Raw genomic sequence first — 19,164 nt, forward strand, 5'->3', positions numbered from 1 at the left:
GTTTGATTACTTGTGAATGACTAAGGTACTCTGAAGAATTTGCCATTTAGGCTAAAACTGACTGGAAACAGCATTCCCAGGAACCATTCCAGCCATCACTGCTGTGAGGTAAACATGGCCTGTCAGTCTTCCCTAAGAAAAAACTGAAGAAATTGAAGCAGTAGGAGCAGACTCTCCACGTGTTATCGGTTGGATTTTTCGTGTGTGGTAAAATAAGCTGTGCTGCATATAAATAAATTTAAAGCCACAACAAAATAAGAAATAGATTCCCCATTTTCAGAAGCTCAGGCTTGTGTATCTTCTTAGTAAAGGTACAGAAATAAACTGTTGTTCCCCTGAAAAGAACCTGATAATTTTGTCAGTAGCTGAACCTCATATTCCTCTTTTTTTGGCACATGAGCTGTTAGCAGTCTTTTATATCTACTTTTTAAAATCTGATTTTCCAAAATACACATATGCCCTTTGCTCAGCCCAATATGTAAGTGCAGTTAATCTCTATTCATTTTAGGGTTGCACCTGCCTATTCCCAGATGTGGAAAATACTCAGTTCCTACAGGGTTCTTCATGGTGTTCAAATCCCACACATTTACCACATTGGATTCTAAAGCAAAATGTTTACAGGTTATCTAAAATATTCTGATTTTGCAACAGTCTGCAAAATCAGACTGTGACCTATGAAAGTGAAATTCTTACTACAATGAGACATTTTGGTGTCTTCCTGTGCCTTCCTAAAAGCCCAAGGTGAATCCCTGGCTCCCGATGTGACTGACTCTGGAAACAGCTCTCAGTGTTGCAGGCAAGGCTCTAATAAGCTCATTTTAAAATTTATGTATGTTTTATAAAAAGGAGATAGAAGACACTCGCAGCCAATATAAATTTTACTGCATAACAGTAATTCAGTTTCTTTTCTTTTAAAGACTCTTGAAGTAATGCATTATTTTTACTTGGCTGTCAGTGAGTTTTACATCTATAAAAGTGAGATGGCAGGGCAATAAATGGGATTGTATTAGACCTCTACTTGCATTTATGCATTTGTGAAAAACCATATGTATGGTTTATAAATTCTTTTAAATCAAATTCCCACCACTTATCACAACATAAATTTATTTTTTTTATCTAGTCTCATTGACTTTTCTAAATGGACTTCTTCCCCCTTCTTCATTTATTCTATCATTTTCTCTATTGATAAATCTGCTGTCAGAAATAGTAGCTGCTTATCAACTTTCTCCATCCTGTAAATTATTTTTGTAATAAATAGCTTCTAATGAGCATCTTTAATGGAAATCAAATAGCAGTGTTTTATAATTAGGAAGAAAAAATGAAGCAGGCCCCGTGTGTTCTGTTGCTCCAGCTCTGGAGGTCTTGGCCTTTGGAGGGCAATGGCTGATCTGCTGCTGTGAGTTCTAGAAAAAGCATTCCCATGTCAGTGCTGGTCAGAAGGGAGAGAAAGAGAGGTCCTTGCCTTTAGACAAGTAAATTGAAATTTTGAACTACTCAATTTTCTTAGTGGTCTTTGATCTCGAAGTTTGTGTTTTCTGCTGAGCCACATCAGCTGGTTGAGAAGCCTCTGGGTTTTCAGCATAAGACAGAAAATAGTCTTTTAAAAACCTTCCCAGTCCTCCCATCTCCCAGCAAGCAAGCAGGCTGTAGTGGATTGTTAAGGGCATGTTTAGCCATACAATTTTTTAAATCAAAGTATGACCTTAAGTGTGTTCTGAAAGAATTGCTTTCTTACATTGTAAATACAATTTACTAACAAAAGGCAACTGGTATTTTCACATTTTTGAAGAAGTAAAATACAATTAAAACCACATGTACATTTGCTGTTGTCCAGTACAAAGAGATGCATTTAATTAATGGGTAATTAAAATTAACCATTTTAATGTAATCTGGTACTTGTGACCATTAAATTCAGAGGACACAGGAGGTAACATGCAGAGAAGTGACTCAAGGGATATAATATGTTACAGGCTTGGTGGATTTTAATGTTGTTACTGTTCTTGTTAAAATCCCCTGCTACCAGTTGACTGGGCTTAATTACTGGTTTTGAATTTTGCTGAACTTCAAAGACTGGGAGGTGCTTTCAGATCTGATATGGAAAAATGAGAAATGATGTTGGAAGTTATTCTCAATCAGATAGAACTCACAGTTACTGTCTTATTATTGTAGTGTAATATATCATCAAAGAACAGATAAACAAACCTCTTCTGATTAGTTTCCACCTCATTTATCTACTTTGTACAAATTAACTATTGTCCTTGACATCTAGAGGTGAAACAGTCAAAGTCAAGTACTTACAGGCAATAACAATGATATTCTGTGTATATAAACCCTTTCCTGGTTTTGCACATCACAAATACTTTTTTACATATGTGGTTTTATTATGTGTGAAATAGCTCATAATCCCACTCTCCTTTATCCTCGTTTCTCATAGTTTATTTTCTTAGGATAGGAATATACATATGACTTAAGCTACAAAATTGCTTTTGTACAGTAATAAGCTACTTCTGGCCAGAGCAAAACATCAACTGGGCAGGCAAGGCCACATTACACACTAATGGGGTGGAATGAGGGGCATATTATATCAAATTTAAACTACCAGGAGGTATTTTCAGTGGATAAGATGTAATTACTCCAAAAGGCACAGCCTTGCCTGTGGGATATATGATAGTTATGCATTGGTGGCTCCCACCTGATTCTGTTTTGTCCACCATGGTGGTGCCACTGGCTCTGTGTCAGAATTGATGCTGAGTGCCCAGCACTGAACCACCTCAGACACCCCACAGTCTCACTTCCCTCCTCTCAGCAGTGCTCTTTCTCTACTACCTTTCCATAGGGGTCTAAGTTTTGGACAAAGCTTTTTGGGGTGTCTGTCTTATGGCCAATGAAGATTGAATTTCTAAGTGGTGTTAAAAATTACTTGAACGAATGCTTATACTGAAGTATAGCTAATTTATCCACTCTTCTGCTTAATGAATCTAAATGTATGTTTCTATGCCAAAATAGTTTAGAATGCACATAATTTCTTAATTTACATGGTGCAGTTTTGGAAATATGGCCATCTCTGACTCAGAAGACAGTATTGTGAAAACAATAGAGCACTCATTGCTTTGTGTGACCCAGTAATTCCAAGGAAAATGTCATGTACTGGAATCCAGTGCAAAAGAATAAAGCTGCTTCTTTTGCCATGAGTGGGAAGTGGCAAATATGGATTTCAAAGAAATGCTGCCAGCACTGATCCAGAATTGTCAAAAAGATTCCTTGAAATACAGTGGTCTGAAGGGGCTGAGATTTCAGCATGATCAGATCTATTTTGGCTCATACATTGAGCAAGGGCAGTACTTTAACTGGCATATGAAGCAGAGGATTTAAAAAAATGCAAGATTAGTGTCCTGTGTCAAAACTTGAAGGCTATAGCAAAAATCTTAATTTTGCCATATTTTTATTTTGGCAATAAAATGTAATGAACAAGTAGAGATAAGATGTATCTTTTGCATATTCTGTACAACTTCAGAGTGTAATTTATGTTTCATTTTATTGTAGCCTGGAGTATGTGTATATGTGAATGCCTATATCGTGAAAAACCAATCATTTTTTTTAGTGGTGAAGAAAATGCCTGAAAGAAGTGTATTTTAGAGATGTAATCCTCCTTCAAAGTTATTCAGCCTTTTTAAAGGAATTAAATCTAAGTTAGATAGAAGATGATACTTATCGTAATTTCCTTGACTGTATTTGCCTGTGAAGGGAGATTTGGCTTTACAAGAATTGGTGATTTGTATTACCTGTTATCTAGAGTTTGGAGGCAGGTTTTTCACTGTGAGAATTGTCTGCTTCTTTCTCTGAGAGCAATGGGGATGAGAAATGACAGCTGAAGAGATGAGTTGTACCCAGGGTAATGCTCTAACCCGGCCCAGCCAGGGCAGGGGATGGGAATGGTGCACTGTGGTCAGTCTGTAGCAGTTCCTCTCTGCTGCTCCCCTCTCCTCACACTTTCTCCCTGCTCAGTGAGTCCTCTCCTTTAGGGAATATCCCTCTGCTCTGGTACGGGGCCATCCATGGGCTGCAGTGGGGGTATCTGCTCCCTGTGGTGTCCCCACAGGCTGCAGGGGAATCCCTGCTCCAGCCCCTGGAGTGCCTCCTCCACCCCTTCTCCTCTGTCCTTGCTGCTCACAATTCCTCACACGGTTCTTTTTGCTGCTTCTCACACTTTCCCTCCTGTTTTGCCCTCCCTGATGGGCAGTTTTGCCCTTTCTCAAACTTGTTCCCACAGAGGCATCACTGTCTCTCTTCCTTATTCTGTAGCATTCAAGTGCAGACTAGGGAAGATTGAGCACAGATTGACTATGGACATTCAACCAAATGATTGATACTCACCCTAAATTGCTTTGCAGTTTGCTTCCTCTCACAGGTTCTTGACAGTCATTTAGGACTCACTTGCCTTTCTCTTAAGAGGTAAAAAACCAGAAAACCAAAACAAAATAAAAAAAAAAAAGAAAAGGAAAAAGTCTTAAGTGGAAAATCCAGCTGCAGTCCCATTTCTTATCTGTACACATAGTTCCAGAGAATGGGATGTAGACTTGCGCAGAAAACTGTTAGGAGTCATTCTGGAAAAAAACCCTGGAATTCCACAATGCCCAGACATGACTGACTTTCCTAAATGTTAAGAGTTTTCCTCTCTGTGTTGCATGGAAATCTTTTCACTGAAGGGGATGCTGGTGGTGGTTTGCTAACAAAACCATTGTTCTGCAAGGATGGAGGCATCTGTTCCCTGGGGCTCCATCCCTACTGCAGCCTTCCAGGACTGCACAGAGAGGGGACTGTGAGATGACATTCCTTATTAGCATATTTTTCCTCTGCTGTTAAATTAGGTTTTGGGTTTATTGATGTTAAAGGAAGTCAGCAATGACCTTTCTGTTCTCAAGTCATTCTCAGAAAGCAGAGGTGAAAGTGTAGCTAGAAGTTGACTGTAGTGACACCTGAAAGGACAACAGTAAATGTCAGAGCTGAAGGCTGGAACACCCTCATCACAGCTACTTCTAGAGGTTCATTTGTGTATGTTGAACTACTCATCATTCAGCTTTAAAGCAGTTGATACAGTATTAAACATTCTGTCATAACAGTCTGATCTCAGAAAACTTTTGTAATTGCAACAGATGATAAAGGGTCTAAGGTTTGTTTAATTTTTTTTTTTTTTTTTTAGTACATTTCTGGTGACTTACTAGGAAAAGCCTGGTTAGGAAAGTCAAATGAGCACTGACATACCTGACACAGCAAATTGGCAAAATTCCTACGACTATTAGCTGAAACAGTAAAAGAAGACAGCTCCTACATATTTATAAGGAAAAGCAAACCCTGTTTGGGCTGGCTATAGTCTTTCACAGCTATAGTCTTTCACAGCTTTATTTATAATTACAGCATGTCCTTATCTTCTGGTAACCTCCAAGACAGCCAGCCCTTGATGGTCCCAATGCAGCCCTCCTGACTGGACTCCTTGAACAAGGACTACCTTGGGTCACTTTGCCAAAGACATTTACCAGCAAATGCCAGGAGCTAGACCGAAATATTCTGGAATGAACTTTGTTCAAACCCCAGGTAGGACAAGTCTAATCCTAATACTCAGTAATTTAACAGGAAGAGGCTTCAAAAGAAGAAAAAAACATCACTAATACAAATTTTTGATAAGCTAAGTATACCTTTGTTTCTGTTTCATCTGAAGTATCTCTCTGTAATCAAAAGGTACAGAACCCCAGTCAGGTTAACACATTTATCTCAAGAAATGTTTTTTACAACCTATCAAAGATTATCAAATAAACACCAGACCTTGCCATTGATTCAGTGATTTAGCAGTGAAGTAGCTCTGTTCTTCCAGTACATGGAAGGGCTCTCAGGCAAAATGAAAAATTGAACTGTATCTCCAAACCACTTGGGTTAAGGTACAAAAATAGTAAACCTTGTAGGTGAGGTTTTTGAACACAGGTTTTTAATACTTCAGAAGCTGTTGGCATCAAGGTCAACTTTGAAGTCTTGAATTTGCTCTGAGGTTTGACTTACCATTCTACAAGTTTTCTCAGTAAAAGCAGTGGTTCTGCAGACTTCCAAAGAAAAGGGAATATGCTAGGATTCTGTGGGCCATAATGATCCCCTCCCTTACCGTTCCTATGGAGTTTAAACTACATTGACCTTGGCAGCTGAAGTGTTGGAGATGCCATTGGGCTCTTGGGCAGAGGCTGTGCACGGGTTTCTCTCAGTGACACACTGGCTGTATTGACTGACTCTCTACCTCAGCTACATCAGGTAGTTACGCTGATCATGTGCCCCTGAACGTATTATGGGTGGATAAAAGGTAAATTTTGTGATCTTAGATTGCAGCCAAACTATTCTGCTTTGTTGCATCTGACTTTTGTGCTTCTGAATGCTCAGAGCACTTTTAATTTATCACGCTGTGAAAGACAAAATCGGCTTCCATTCCTTTGTGGCTGAATTCAAAAAAATAATGTAAAATAAGTGATTAAATATAGTAACTCTGTTTTTCATTGGAGAATATATTTGTACTGTCAATAATTGGATAGAGCTGTTGCAATCACCTCCTGTATTAGTTGTGGTAAGCAGGATACAGTTTTTTCTCTGCTGTCGTCACTTCTGATAAGAGCTGTGAGGAGCTGTGCAGGTGACTTTGTGGAGGATGACTCAAAATCAAGGACTGTGATGCCTAATGCAAGCAATTCCACAGGGAATGAACTGGGTACATGGCAATGCTCAGTCTGCAGGTGTCACTTAGCAGCAGATGTACCTCCTGAGGGCTGCAACAGAAGTTGCCATTATTGTTGGTGAATCTGAACTTGGAAAGTGCAGATACTTTTCATCTTAAGCTCTTTATTTTTGTTTGTCCTTAAGTTGACTCCAACATTTTAAGAGTTCCTGGCACAAATCAGCATTTGGAGTCTGAGTGTGACCTGTGTCACATAGGAGGGATGTGCTGGAGGGCAGCTGAGCTGTGTTCCCCAGGTGTCACTGGTGTGTCCCTAATCTTTCTTCTGTGCAGTCTCTGAATTGCAAATGGGTATTTTAGAGCACAGAATCAGTAATTTGTTACTAAGATAACTCATTAACTGCACAACACGATGAGTCTGAACAATCAGATTTAAGATCTTGGGCAGTAACCACCTCCTTGGTGACTGGTTCTGTCCTGGGCTTTGTCTCAGAATCCTTCCCTGGCACCCAATTTTTAGCCCATGAGCTACAGAACTCTTGACGAGGTCTAGGGAAATGTTGGCACTTCACAGGTTATTTGCTCACTCGGTTTATGTTTCTCCATAATCATACTGGATGACAAACCAGACTCTAAACTCCCTTTGAGAATTACTGTGATTTTGATTGCCTAAAAACCTTATTGGGTATGGAGAGCAAGGGTTTTCAGTCCTTGGCCTTATGAACAGCTTTTACAGAAACAGAAACAAATAAGTGAGGGTTATTCAGGGTTCTCTCCCCTCCCCACCTTCTAATTTTGAAATTACCTGATAATTCTATTTCAATGTCTGCATTTCCCTTTCTCTCTCCCTCTTTATATGTAGCAGTAAAAATGGAATATTGGTACAGTTTAGGCAACTTAATTGTTAATTGTCTATTATTTGTATTTTCTATTATGCAGATCATATAAAATTTTGTACAAATGTAAGGTATTTATATCCACTATTGTCTTTCTTTCTGACAAGATGTTTTAAATTCGACTAGCAATGTTCTTTTTGTTGTATTACTTCCTATTTGGCTGCATTATGGGTAGAAGAGTCAAAATACATGCCTTTGATTTATGTGGCAATGTAAAGAACAGCTACAAATGCCATGAGGCAGGTAGTTTGAGTCTGTCCAATTGCTAAGTGTTTCAGTGTGAAAAATGACTCCTTGTTCTTTTGGATCACAGAGATTGTACAATTACAGTTTTAATCAATCCAACACAAGATTCACTGATTCTTACTGTGCAGAGCACATAGTCACAGTCCAATAAATCTGCTTCTGATGTGCAGATCCAGACTCCTGGAGCCTCTAGAGACTGTATACAAATGACAGGGATGTGTGCATTGCCTGTGTATTTGCATGGGTCAGGTGGGCAGGAGGGTGTGCTGATGCTGTTCTGACTTCTAATGGGGTGTTTTATGGCTTGCATTTCGATGATTAGAAATGATGTGCTTGATGTGGTGGATGCAGGTGATGTTACTTATTCATTTTTTTCTGGTTTTAGCCTTTCTCAAAGTGAGATTTTGATGCTCTGAGATTCTTTTGTAGAGGGTTTAGCTCTGGTTGAATAAGTTCTTTATTTCCCCAGGGCTGTTAAAGCGTTTCAGTATCAATAAAAGCCTGTCTGATCTGGTCCCTTTTGAAAATCAGAGAACTGTCAAATCATGGGAAATGAAGCAAGTGGTGGATGGGCAAAGATACACCCAGTTGAAAGCAACAGGGATGGTGAGAGGGAAGCTTACCCAGCATTGTCCATGATACACAGAAATGTTTGTAAATTGACTAAAAATGTAAGTACTGGTTTGAAATAGAACTGATTTTTATCCACACATCCCCAAAAAAGAACTCCCAAAGACAGTGAGCCATTTTTCCCGAAAAGCAATTTTAGATGTGAGGAACATGAAGTCTGCGAGGATGGATATGTCCTGGGAAGTCTCTCTGAAGAATTTAGACAACCTGTCCAAATCTATTCTGACTTTCCTCTCAATATTTAACTTTTTACTAACTGAGGAAGTAAGAAATAATTTAAGTTAGTGCAAAATAAAAAGGACGGAAAAAGGCATTTAGAAAATTCATAAACTATCAAATATTTAATTATATTTGTCTGTTGTTTAAAATGTCTGTTAATTTAAAACAAACTAGCAAGCAAGAAACCATATTTATGACTGACAACAAAGGAAATTTTGTTAATATCTTTTTGATAAACTTGGACAAGTTGCAGTAAAAGTGACTGAAAAGTAATTTTGAGGATATTTTCAGTAGGTTATTTTCTGTTCATTTGTAGATCTTGCCAAAGGTAGTACTATACAAAGTTATTTAGTGAAGGCTTTGCTTTGTGTCCAGAGATGACCTGATAATGATAAGGAACATAACAAGAATGGATATTTGGTTTAAGTAAATGTTTTTGCTTCTTATGGTGTCCATTTAAAGGTATTGTGTACACAGCATTTTGGATTAAGAATCTCTGTTTTGTCTATATAGAAATCTATACATCTTCAATTCGGGAAATAGTATTGCACTCACATCCAAACATTGCTTTTCACATTTTGTGCAGGCATTCCTGCCTTCTGCTTAGGAGTAGCTGCTTTCTTTGGTGTTGGTCTATTGGTGCAGTATTTCCAAAATATTTTTGGTCATCCATCATAAATGCAAAATATTTTCACAGCTCTGCTCTTGCCATGTTTGCATTCATGAATTTGTTTGCTTCAAATCTGGGAGTGGTGGTAAACAGTACACATATTGGCAGTGGTGCTTGAGAAAAGAAAGAACCATTTAGAACCTAAGGGAACAGACCCAATATTAACATTAAGCCACATTTCAATTTGCAGTTTGCTTTCCAGCCTACATTTACTGTTGTTCCTGATATTCTGCCTGCTGGAAATAGTCCAGGGAAACAAAGCCTTCAAACAAGAAAGCAAGGTTTTAGCATTGGGATGTTTTATTTTGAGGAACCTTTCATATCAAAAAGGAGGTAGGACTAGTTACTAAATAAACTGTTTGTGACTCTGCTGTGTAATAAATTTCTTTCTCCCCTTACTTACATCTCGGTGTAACTTGGTCATGTTATCACTGAGCAACATTTTCCAAAGACCTAAGGCTTCTTAAACAACCAGGCTCAAGCAGGAGAGAAGCCAGGGGGAAGGAGACACTGAGAGCCAGAGATTACATTCTCATAATTGAGTCAGACCTCTGAATGAGGCAACTCAGTTTCATTGGGACATGGAGATAACAGTACTTCACTGTGGTGCTGTAAGGATTAGGTAGTTTTGAAGATAGAAAGTACCACAAGAGCTGAGAAGTCAGGTTTTTGATTATACACCAAGAGCTCAGTGCAGGAGAGTTTCCAATGCTCTTAAGTGTTTCTGGAATGCAATTCTTCCCTGAAGCCCAATACCTATCCAGTTGCTTTCTTCCAGACAAATGTTATCATTAATGCACTCTGCCTATCCTTTTAGAAGCTTTGGAATACAAACAGCTTTTTCAGGCCTGAAAAACCATTCCATGATTTATTTTATATCCAAATGCAAAATGGCATGGAAGGACTAGCACTGTTTTCTGACAGATTGTCAAGCCTGAGGCTAGTGTGTATGTCTGGCCATGCTGAATTCAAAAATGGTAATTTTTAGAAGAGAATGGCTGACTGAACTCCTGCTAGATTGTTTTCTTTTCAGAAATTTTCTGTTCTCCTCTGCTGTGATTCAGTTTGTCTTTCCCTTCCTAACAGGCGGTGACAAGTCCTTGGGGTGGCCTTGGCTTAGAATCCCGGGAAAGTCACGTAGGTAACATGGCACATGAAAACTCACTGAACCATGTTCAACGTTTCTCTACAGCTATGTTTCCACATATGCTGTTCTGAAATTTCAAACACCCCTTTCTCCTTGTAAACTGTCAAGAAAGACAAGGGAAAGTAACCTGCTCTGAGCAAATTCAGTGCACGAGCTTCATACCCAGGAAGTCTGAGAACACTGTACAGTATTTGCAGCAAAGAAGGGTTTAGGATTTTGAAGATTCTAAAAAAAGGAGCCCTTATCCCTCTGTGCAGATGAATCCTACATTGTCCAAGGGATTCTGCCACATGGTGTGGATCTGAGTAGGCTCATAGCACAAGCAGTACAGCACTGGGTGTTGTGGAACAAGAAGATGCACATTTTAACTGCACTTGTGCAGCAGTTCTTTTATTGGATGTGAGGTAGCATGGGTTGCTGGAAAGGAAACAAGAGCTTGGGAAAAGCCATGTCCATTGCATGTTGTTTAAGGCATGTAATTCTGTTTTTATACAAGAACTGCTTATTTATGCAGTGTGTGTCTAAAGACCAGCACTGGGAAATGGTTCTCTTCACAAATCGTGTTCCTTGTCCAGCCCCTGGGCCCTGAACCTTCAACTGGCACTTCTGTGCAATCTTCTGCAAGTATCTACCCGAGCTGGAAGAAAAATGGCAAAAGGAAATTACTGTTCCAACCAAAAAAAATTGCCAGAAGAAGCTCTAATGAATACTTTTAAGATATGCATCTGTTGTTAGATGCAGCAAGCTTCTCAAAATGATGGGAGGTTTTAGCATGAGGACATTGTAGCTGCCAAAGAGAATTCCATTATGCCAAAGTTGGTGCAGATTTTTGTCAATAAAGACAGAGAAAAGTTTCTTTCCAAATGATATATATTTTTTGCTGTTATACCACATTTTGTTGATTTCATTAAGCTTTGTATCATGTGATTGAAGTAGCTTAATTTCCCTCCCCTCCTTTTCTCAATATGTTGGCATATTTTTTTTTCTTTCTCCAATGCTTTATTAGAGGAGTAGGGATACTGTTCATGATTATTCTTTCACTTTACCTTTTCTCTTAAGGCAATTGGTAATACTCCAAATGATGTACTGGGCTGTGGTTCAGTAGGCACTGGGCAGGGAGAGTCCTAAAAGCAAGAAAGACATTAGTTTAGGAGGATTGTCATACCACTTTTCCATAAGGATGCAGATGCTACCAGAGAGTAGAATGAGAATTTCTTCTGCTGACTTTAGCACCTGAAGGCACACAGGTGTATCCTGGCAGCTGGTCCATTAGTCTTTAGATAGTTTGGTCAAGCCTGATTTACAGTGCCAGTCCAGCAAGTGACAGTGGAGAGGAGCTGAAGCCATGTGGGTGATTTTACTGAACACAATCACCTGTGATGACTTCTGCTGTCTGAAAGGACTGTAAGAGGCAGACCAGGGTAAACCACAACTTCAGGAGCTAAAATACTACGTGAAACATTTGGGGTATGAATCCATGCTCTCTTGATTTCAGTTATTAGCTGAATCGATCATTTTCCTTTCCTTTGCTTTTTTCCTCCATCTTCTCTTATATAACTGTCCCTCTCTGCTCAATAGCTGACATATTACCTTTATTCCTCTTGGTTTGTTTGCATTTAAAAATGCAGTGCATGGGACGTGACAACACGTGCTGTTGACCTTGCAGTGCTGACCTTATAACAAGTGTGTTTCATAACATCTCCCCTTGAAGAAGATAAGGTTGACTAAACCAGCTCTGTTTCGAGCCATCGGGCATTCATCCACAATGCTAAAGCCAATTTCAATGAGGTCACTTTTTCACACAGTGAAACTATAATAGCTTTTGTCTCCTACTGTCTGATTTATTCTTCTGGCAAGGACTGCTGGTTTCCCTGAAACTGAAGAGGCAGTTTTTATTTTTTTAGTATTTTTTTTCCCTAGACAGGAAAGCAATATTTATTTTTCAGTGCACAAGTTTTTATATATAATACTTCACTGCATCTCAGTTGTATTCCTTCACAATTTTCCTTTTGCTCTGCCTGCATTTTACGCTGCTGCAGGATTTGCATTGTGAACTGTACCCTGTTGCTATACATACAATGCAAAGTATTTAAATACTTTCCTGCTTTATGGAGATAATTATAAGCTCTATTTCCTGAACAATGAAAGCAAGACAAATGCTTAAGTCTTCACATTTCATTTGTAATAAAGCAGATGTAAAATGAGTTCCAAGGGATTAAATACCCTGGATGTACTTTGAATTGTCCCATTAAACACCTTGTCCCAGAGAGCATTGTAATTACCATATCTATTTGATAGTTTCTCATTAATTACAGTGCCTCTAATTCTTGGTATCCTATGCATTTTCTTCTTCTCTTGAAGTTCTTGGAATGAACTAAAAAGTACATAAATTGTATATATTTGTTATGGAGGTCATATGTGCACTAGGGTTTAAATGGAAATGTAGCTCCAAACTGGTGTGGGTGGGTTTGCCCAGATGACAATGAGTTTAAGGTAATGGTATGTCTGAGAAATGTTTCTGCAGTGTCAGGCAATGGATGACTTGGCACTATGTCTCTGCTGCATAAATTAGCCATGGATATTTAGCAATGGGCTGGAGGATGAGGCATCAAGGTAGTGATTAGTGATACAGTTCCACATTTCAGTCTATACAGACTTAGCAATTTTCGTACGATCCTGTGGGTGCAGTTCAAATAACTGCACACAAACTGATGAAGATGGAGGCACCTGGGGATGTAATTATTGTCCTTGAAGGTACAATTGCAAATACACAGCTGAGCCAGAACGATCCAGTATTGCATGGAAGATTAAAACAATTATAGGGTTTCCTTATCAGATGGTAACTATGTTTCTTGACAAGTTAGAATATGGACATCTATTTAGACTTGGGGCAGTCAGTCTCTTTTCAGAATAACCCCTCTTGCATCTTTTTATTGTGGTCATCCACAGTAACACGGTCACCCCAAGCAATCATCCCATGTCAAGAGAACTACGTTTTACAAGTCTGTGAATTTTGGGTCATGTATGACCACAGGGTTAATATAAAATTAAAATATAGTTCCAGTTTATTACTAGAATTGATGTGACAGGATAAGGTTGGGAAAAGAGAATATTAATTTTTTCTCAACCAAGTGATACCAGTAGAACAGACAAGCTTTCAGACATGCATCAAGGTACACGAGGATGGTATCAATTTCATTCTTATTACATGATTACTGGACTTTTCTAATCAATATAGAGTCACTCAATCGGAGCTTTTTTAAAATGCTAACTTTTGTCCCACAATAATCTTTTCAATTCCTTGAACCCACTGATGGTCAATAAAGGAAGGAGACTTATCGGTGTGATGTGGAAAAATGAAGTTCTTGCTTGTGGTCAGACCTTTCTGCAGATACTATCTCAATTTAGAAAAGGAATGATGCCATTAGTTCTGATATCAAGGCAGCTTCCTTGGCTGACTTCTGGTGTAAATCATAGTGACCTGTGCATTCATCACTCCTAGTGAGCCTTCTCCTAGTAGAGGAGTCTCAAATGCAACTAGCAGCAGGTCACCTTTCATACTGTTGTTCAGGAGGAATGTTTTCTAAAGCTGCCACAAAAAAATGGATAACTCATCTTACTAAACCGTCCCACACGCCACCCTTCCCACGGGATGATGTGGCAAGTGTTGAAATGCCTCACTGACCAGCATGGCATGGAACACAGCAACCTTCAAAAGGCTGATGGGAAGGGTTGTAGTAATCATTGTTAAATAGTATGGATCTTTATTAGCTTTTGGTGGAGGAAATCTTTTTCAGGATATTATATTTCTACTGTCATGCCTGGATTTCCACAGTCGTGTTGGTTTGTGGTGCTGTAGTAGCATCTGTCTTTAGGGCACAAATGTTCCTAGATTTATAATGGCATTGGTTTAGAGCCATAGCAGAATGTTTCTTATGTTGCAGAAATGAATCTCAGTCTTTCATCATTGTATTTTAACTTTCTCTAGGGTAGTGTTTTTAGCACTGCAATTTCAGACTATAGCTCTTTCTTACTAAGAGATACCTCCAAGCAGGGATTCTCATTATTTTAAGCACTGTGTTATGCCTCCAGAGGAGAATTCCTGAACCAAAACCATAAATTTATTCCTTTTTTCTTTTTTTTTTTTTTTTTTCAAAATAAGAGCTACTTCCTGAGTTACTCTGACAGTACACTTACATAATACAGCCACCAACATAAAGATTCCCAGCATGGTCTTTAGAGGCACACTTATATCAAAGAACACTCACACAACTGATATGACCAGCAGCAGTATGTGACAAATATGTATAAAAATTAATGCATCTGCCTGTTTTTCTCCTCTCAGACATTTAATAGCCACATGAATTTCTCCCTCTTGCCTTTCAGTGAGGGTTCATTGCCATATATTCTTAGTGTATTAATTACTTCTGTCCACTTGATAACTGCATCACTGGGGGAAATCATGCAAGTAAATGGCCAGTCAAGATAGAACAGAGTTAGTGGACAAAACAAATAAACGAGTAGCAAATATGTCTGTAGTCATAGCAAGTAGTAGTTTTGGACTAGCACTTCTTGGCCATTTTTTGTTGTTGTGCTTGGTGTTCAAACACTTGGACACGCCTGAACTATATGACAGCAAAGCAAGATTTGTGAATGGGATAGCAAGTAATTACATCACATAAATTCAGCAACAATAATGAACTCATTGTTTCAATGTATGAAATGCTGTCTGGAATCTAGATGGGTCTAGGAACACAACCGTCCAGACAGATGTTAGTACAGAACAAATGCTGGTAACTGCAGAGTAGAAATCTGGCATTGGTGTTGAGATTTACTGTGCTTGTTTTAATTTTAGTGAACAAATGGCTTTCAACTCAGAAAGAATCTGTTTTGGAATTTTAGTGAAACTCTCTGTAGACTAGATTTTTCAGTGCATGCAAACGTGATGTATTTCCAGGCTTAACGACTTCTGAGCCCCAGAAAGCCCTAATGTTCTGCATTTATCAGAGTGAACTGAATGCTGCCCCACTTTTATTCCTATTTAACTGCTGTTGTCAGGTACACTCAACAGGGATAGGCCTTAAAATAAGGTTGGCTGGAAACAATCATAGGGTGTTTAAAATAATAATCAGACACAATTTTTGTAGTCTTCTGGGTTCGGTCAGTTCAGTTCTTTCTCTTTCAGAGGAGATCTATTAGGACAGCTTGGCTTGAACTGTACATTAACAACTCTGTTTCTGAAGTCAGGATGTGCTTGAAAAAGGGTGTGCTTTCAGTGCTGCTGCAGGTTGTGGTGCTGTAGCAATCTTTGTGAATTTGTTTATAAAACAGGTAATGGTGAATCAGTCCCTGCTGACTGAGCAGGGTGTCACAATGCAGAGCTCTCATATAACAGGTAACACCTGCTTTTTTTAAAAAGTGTATATAGCTCTGTATTTCTATATATCTATACATATATATATACGTGTACCTGCAGAGGTACCTGAGACAACACTGGGTGAAGGCATTGATGAGCTGCAGAAGTTTGAATCAGTCTCACAGAACTCCACTGCCGTGGTGAGATTCCTTATGGCACTGATTTATAGTCAGCTAAGATGCTCCTCCTGTAGTGTGTTATGGAGTATTTGTATTCTCAGTTTCAGGGTAAACTGTAATTTAGGTCCCTTTCAGTCACTGCATCCTAAGGGTGACAGAGCTGCTTGCTTCTGATGTTTTGCAAAAGCAGGTTTACATCTTGTACAGTGAGAAACTCTGTATTTCTAAGTTGTAGATTTTTTTTCTGTAGCCCTCAGCCACTCAAACCAACAAAGGGTTCAAGTTTTGTCCCCAAGAAGGTGTGGCTTATAAACTGAGTGATACAGTAACAGCTCCATTACAAACAGGTACCTGTTATTGTTTTTACCCAGCACACAGAGTGTGGAGAGCAGAACTGTGCAGCCAGAATGGTCTGTGTTCTTACCTGGGCTTCAGTCTTTCACAGACTGGCTTTTGAGCTCTCTTTAATCTCACAAACTGCATCTTTGGTTGGATAGACTGTGTTTTCACAGCATGAGAAAAATAAAAAGTAAAACTTAAGACCATACTAGAAATTTGCCTTAGTAGGCAAATGGGGAAACATCTTCCACTTAGTAAATTCAACATTGTTTTTCTCCGAAACTATTGTATTGCATATGAGAGAGCCATAGGACAGAGCCATCTCTGCTGTGGCTTTGTTTCTTCTTAAATCCAATCTTATTTTATTTAAGATAGTCAGATATAATGGGACGTAATTGAAAAAAAATCAAAGTAAAAAGTACTCATTTTTCATAATTTTTGTGAAAAAATTTCCAGATATCCTCAAAAGATTCTGTTGTTCTGCTCAGGTGGAAAGGAAAGCACACTGTGTATATGAAACCAGGACAACTTCAACCTCTCTAGGCAGAGAGGTTTTTTTTCAGCAGTGCTTTACATTTAAAGTTTGCTGTTTATTCTAAATTAGGGAGAAAATAGAGTTTGGGGATTGAAGCCAAATGCAAAGAAATGTATTTTTTAGAAGAGGAAAAGACTTATTAGCTTGTTTCTTCTCTCCTAATGCTCAGAATATGAAGAGATAAAGAGTAATAGTGGTGTGTACTGAGACATTTTAAAACTGCATTTTTGGGAAGCTTAAATTGTGAGACATACAGCAAAATATCTCTACCAAAGTATTATAGGAACTACTTAGTATGTATGACTCCATAGTCAATCGATCATTATAGTGATAAAACCTGTAAATTCTTTTGCACAGATTATATATAGTCATATATAAATGGAGCCGTAGTAAAACTACATAAATTTTTAGTTTAATTGACAATGCAGTGTAAAAAGCATTGTTTTTTCTTTTCTGTCTCTTTGAAACAGCCCCTCAGTGTGCAATGGTCCCACTGGGTTATTGAATGCCCTTGTTTTGTAAAAACCAAGGACAGGCCTTTTAGGTCAGATCTGTGGTCTGATAGCACATAATGTTGTGTATGAGGCTTTAGGCCTGAGCAGATGGGGATAAACTGGAAAAAATGTAAAGAGTAAGAAATAATCAGCATTTAGGATTTTAGATGTAAATATTTGATATAAGAATCCAAATTCATACATAAACACATGGGTTTATGTATTGCTCTTTCTTTACTGTGTTTCATGGTATTTCTGCTTTACAGATTGCATTAAGCCCAGAGTTATCAGTTCTTTTCCAAAGATGATTCCTGTTCTAAATAACTTTCTGCTCGGACTAGATGGGTTAAATTATCAGGATGGTGTACAAGAAATTAGGCATCTGACATCTGTTAAACAGAAACAGGAGCAGCATGTTTATTTTGCACCGGACATTTATCATCTGGTTTGAGATAGTTCAGCTTTTGAAACTGAAAGGAATATAAAGTGAAGTTTTTCAGCAGATTTGGGAAAGTGAGAACCAGAGAAGCATAGATCCTCAAAGCTGCCCAGAAATTTGCTGTCAGCATTGTTTGCCTTGTAGTCACTTTCTTCAGAAAATGTCATATTTTTCCAGCAGGATGTTAGATTGCAGCTGGTCAGGAAACCCAGAACTGCCATATTTCTGATTAGGGAGAAAAGGGCACATCAGGACACAGGGCAAGGCTTTGAGGACTGTGCTTTAAGGCATTTCCCATCGCAGGCAGGATGAGAAAGAAAGTGGCCCATGAAGCTGCATGGTCAGACCAAATGCCAGGTAAAGTTTTTTCTCTAATTCATGCTACAGCTGTCACTACACCAAGGCTGTAAAATGACAATATCAGCTTCACTAATATTGACTGGAATCCATTATATTCCTGTCTCAGGAGTTTCATTTCTCCTCCTGTGAAAGGTTCCTGCCCTTTCCATTAGAACCTGGCCACAAGAGCAGTCAATGAACCATTTGGCAGGGCCAGCAGGGATTGAGGTCAAGGTGTGTGTCAGTAATATCATACTCAGAGATGGTTTTAATGTATTGTGTACCTAGAAGAGCACATAGAATATATTTTCATATGCTATACAAATATTTGTGTGGAATATACTACAGATGTAAATTTTAAAAATTGGAAAATAATCACCATATTTGGTTATGGTTTATTTGTTTGGTGTGTTTTATTTGGGTTTTTTTTAGTGTGTTTTATTCGTTTGTTTTTGCTTCCCCCCCTCTTATTTTGTGAGCAGCTATTCCTTCAAAAGAGGATAGGCCACCTGCTAGAAAAAGGATATTCCTGGATTGTAAAAGAATCTCAATGCTCTGTAAAATCTCAAGTTTTCCAGCTAATTATATCTTATGTACATCTAAACCCAAGCAGCTAAAAAAGCTGGGCAGCTACTCCCAGGGAAAAAAATATATATTCCTCATAAAAAAAAAATTACTTGGGTAAATGTGACCTGTATAAGCAAACACTACAGATACATAGAAACATGAGGTTAATAAAACACAGATATTGTTTGAATTAATTTTCCAGGTTTTATTCATTTAGTTCTGGTCTTCAGTTTGCTGGAAATGCATAGATTTTTCTATTTCCTTTACACTTCATCAATTTCCCTTGATTTTTTGGTCTAATTATCTACTAGATTACACTTTATAGCCATATTGATATTGGGTATTTAAAAAGATGAGTTTATCCACTCTGGTCTGTAAATTTGGATTGGTTTCTATGGG

At 38.4% G+C, this 19,164-nt stretch overlaps 1 protein-coding gene across 8 annotated transcripts in view; it reads left to right on the forward strand.

The window, feature by feature from the left end:
• VSTM2B (V-set and transmembrane domain containing 2B) overlaps positions 1-19,164 on the forward strand; it is a 362,287-nt gene that overhangs the window by 11,038 nt on the left and 332,085 nt on the right. For 5 of the 8 annotated variants that reach the window (XM_051805910.1, XM_051805909.1, XM_051805908.1 and 2 more), the window contains exon 2: positions 5,416-5,592. The exons of 2 other annotated variants lie outside the window; for them this stretch is intronic. The gene's annotated coding sequence lies outside the window, so the exon portion shown is untranslated. Of the gene's footprint in view, positions 1-5,415; positions 5,593-9,111; positions 10,512-19,164 lie in introns of those variants that run through there. One more of the 8 variants, XM_051805911.1, reaches the window with a different exon arrangement.

The sequence above is a fragment of the Manacus candei genome, unplaced genomic scaffold, assembly GCF_025592945.1.
Source record: "Manacus candei isolate 608988 ecotype Guabito, Panama unplaced genomic scaffold, ASM2559294v1 h1tg000065l, whole genome shotgun sequence".
NCBI classification, from domain to species: Eukaryota; Metazoa; Chordata; class Aves; order Passeriformes; family Pipridae; genus Manacus; species Manacus candei.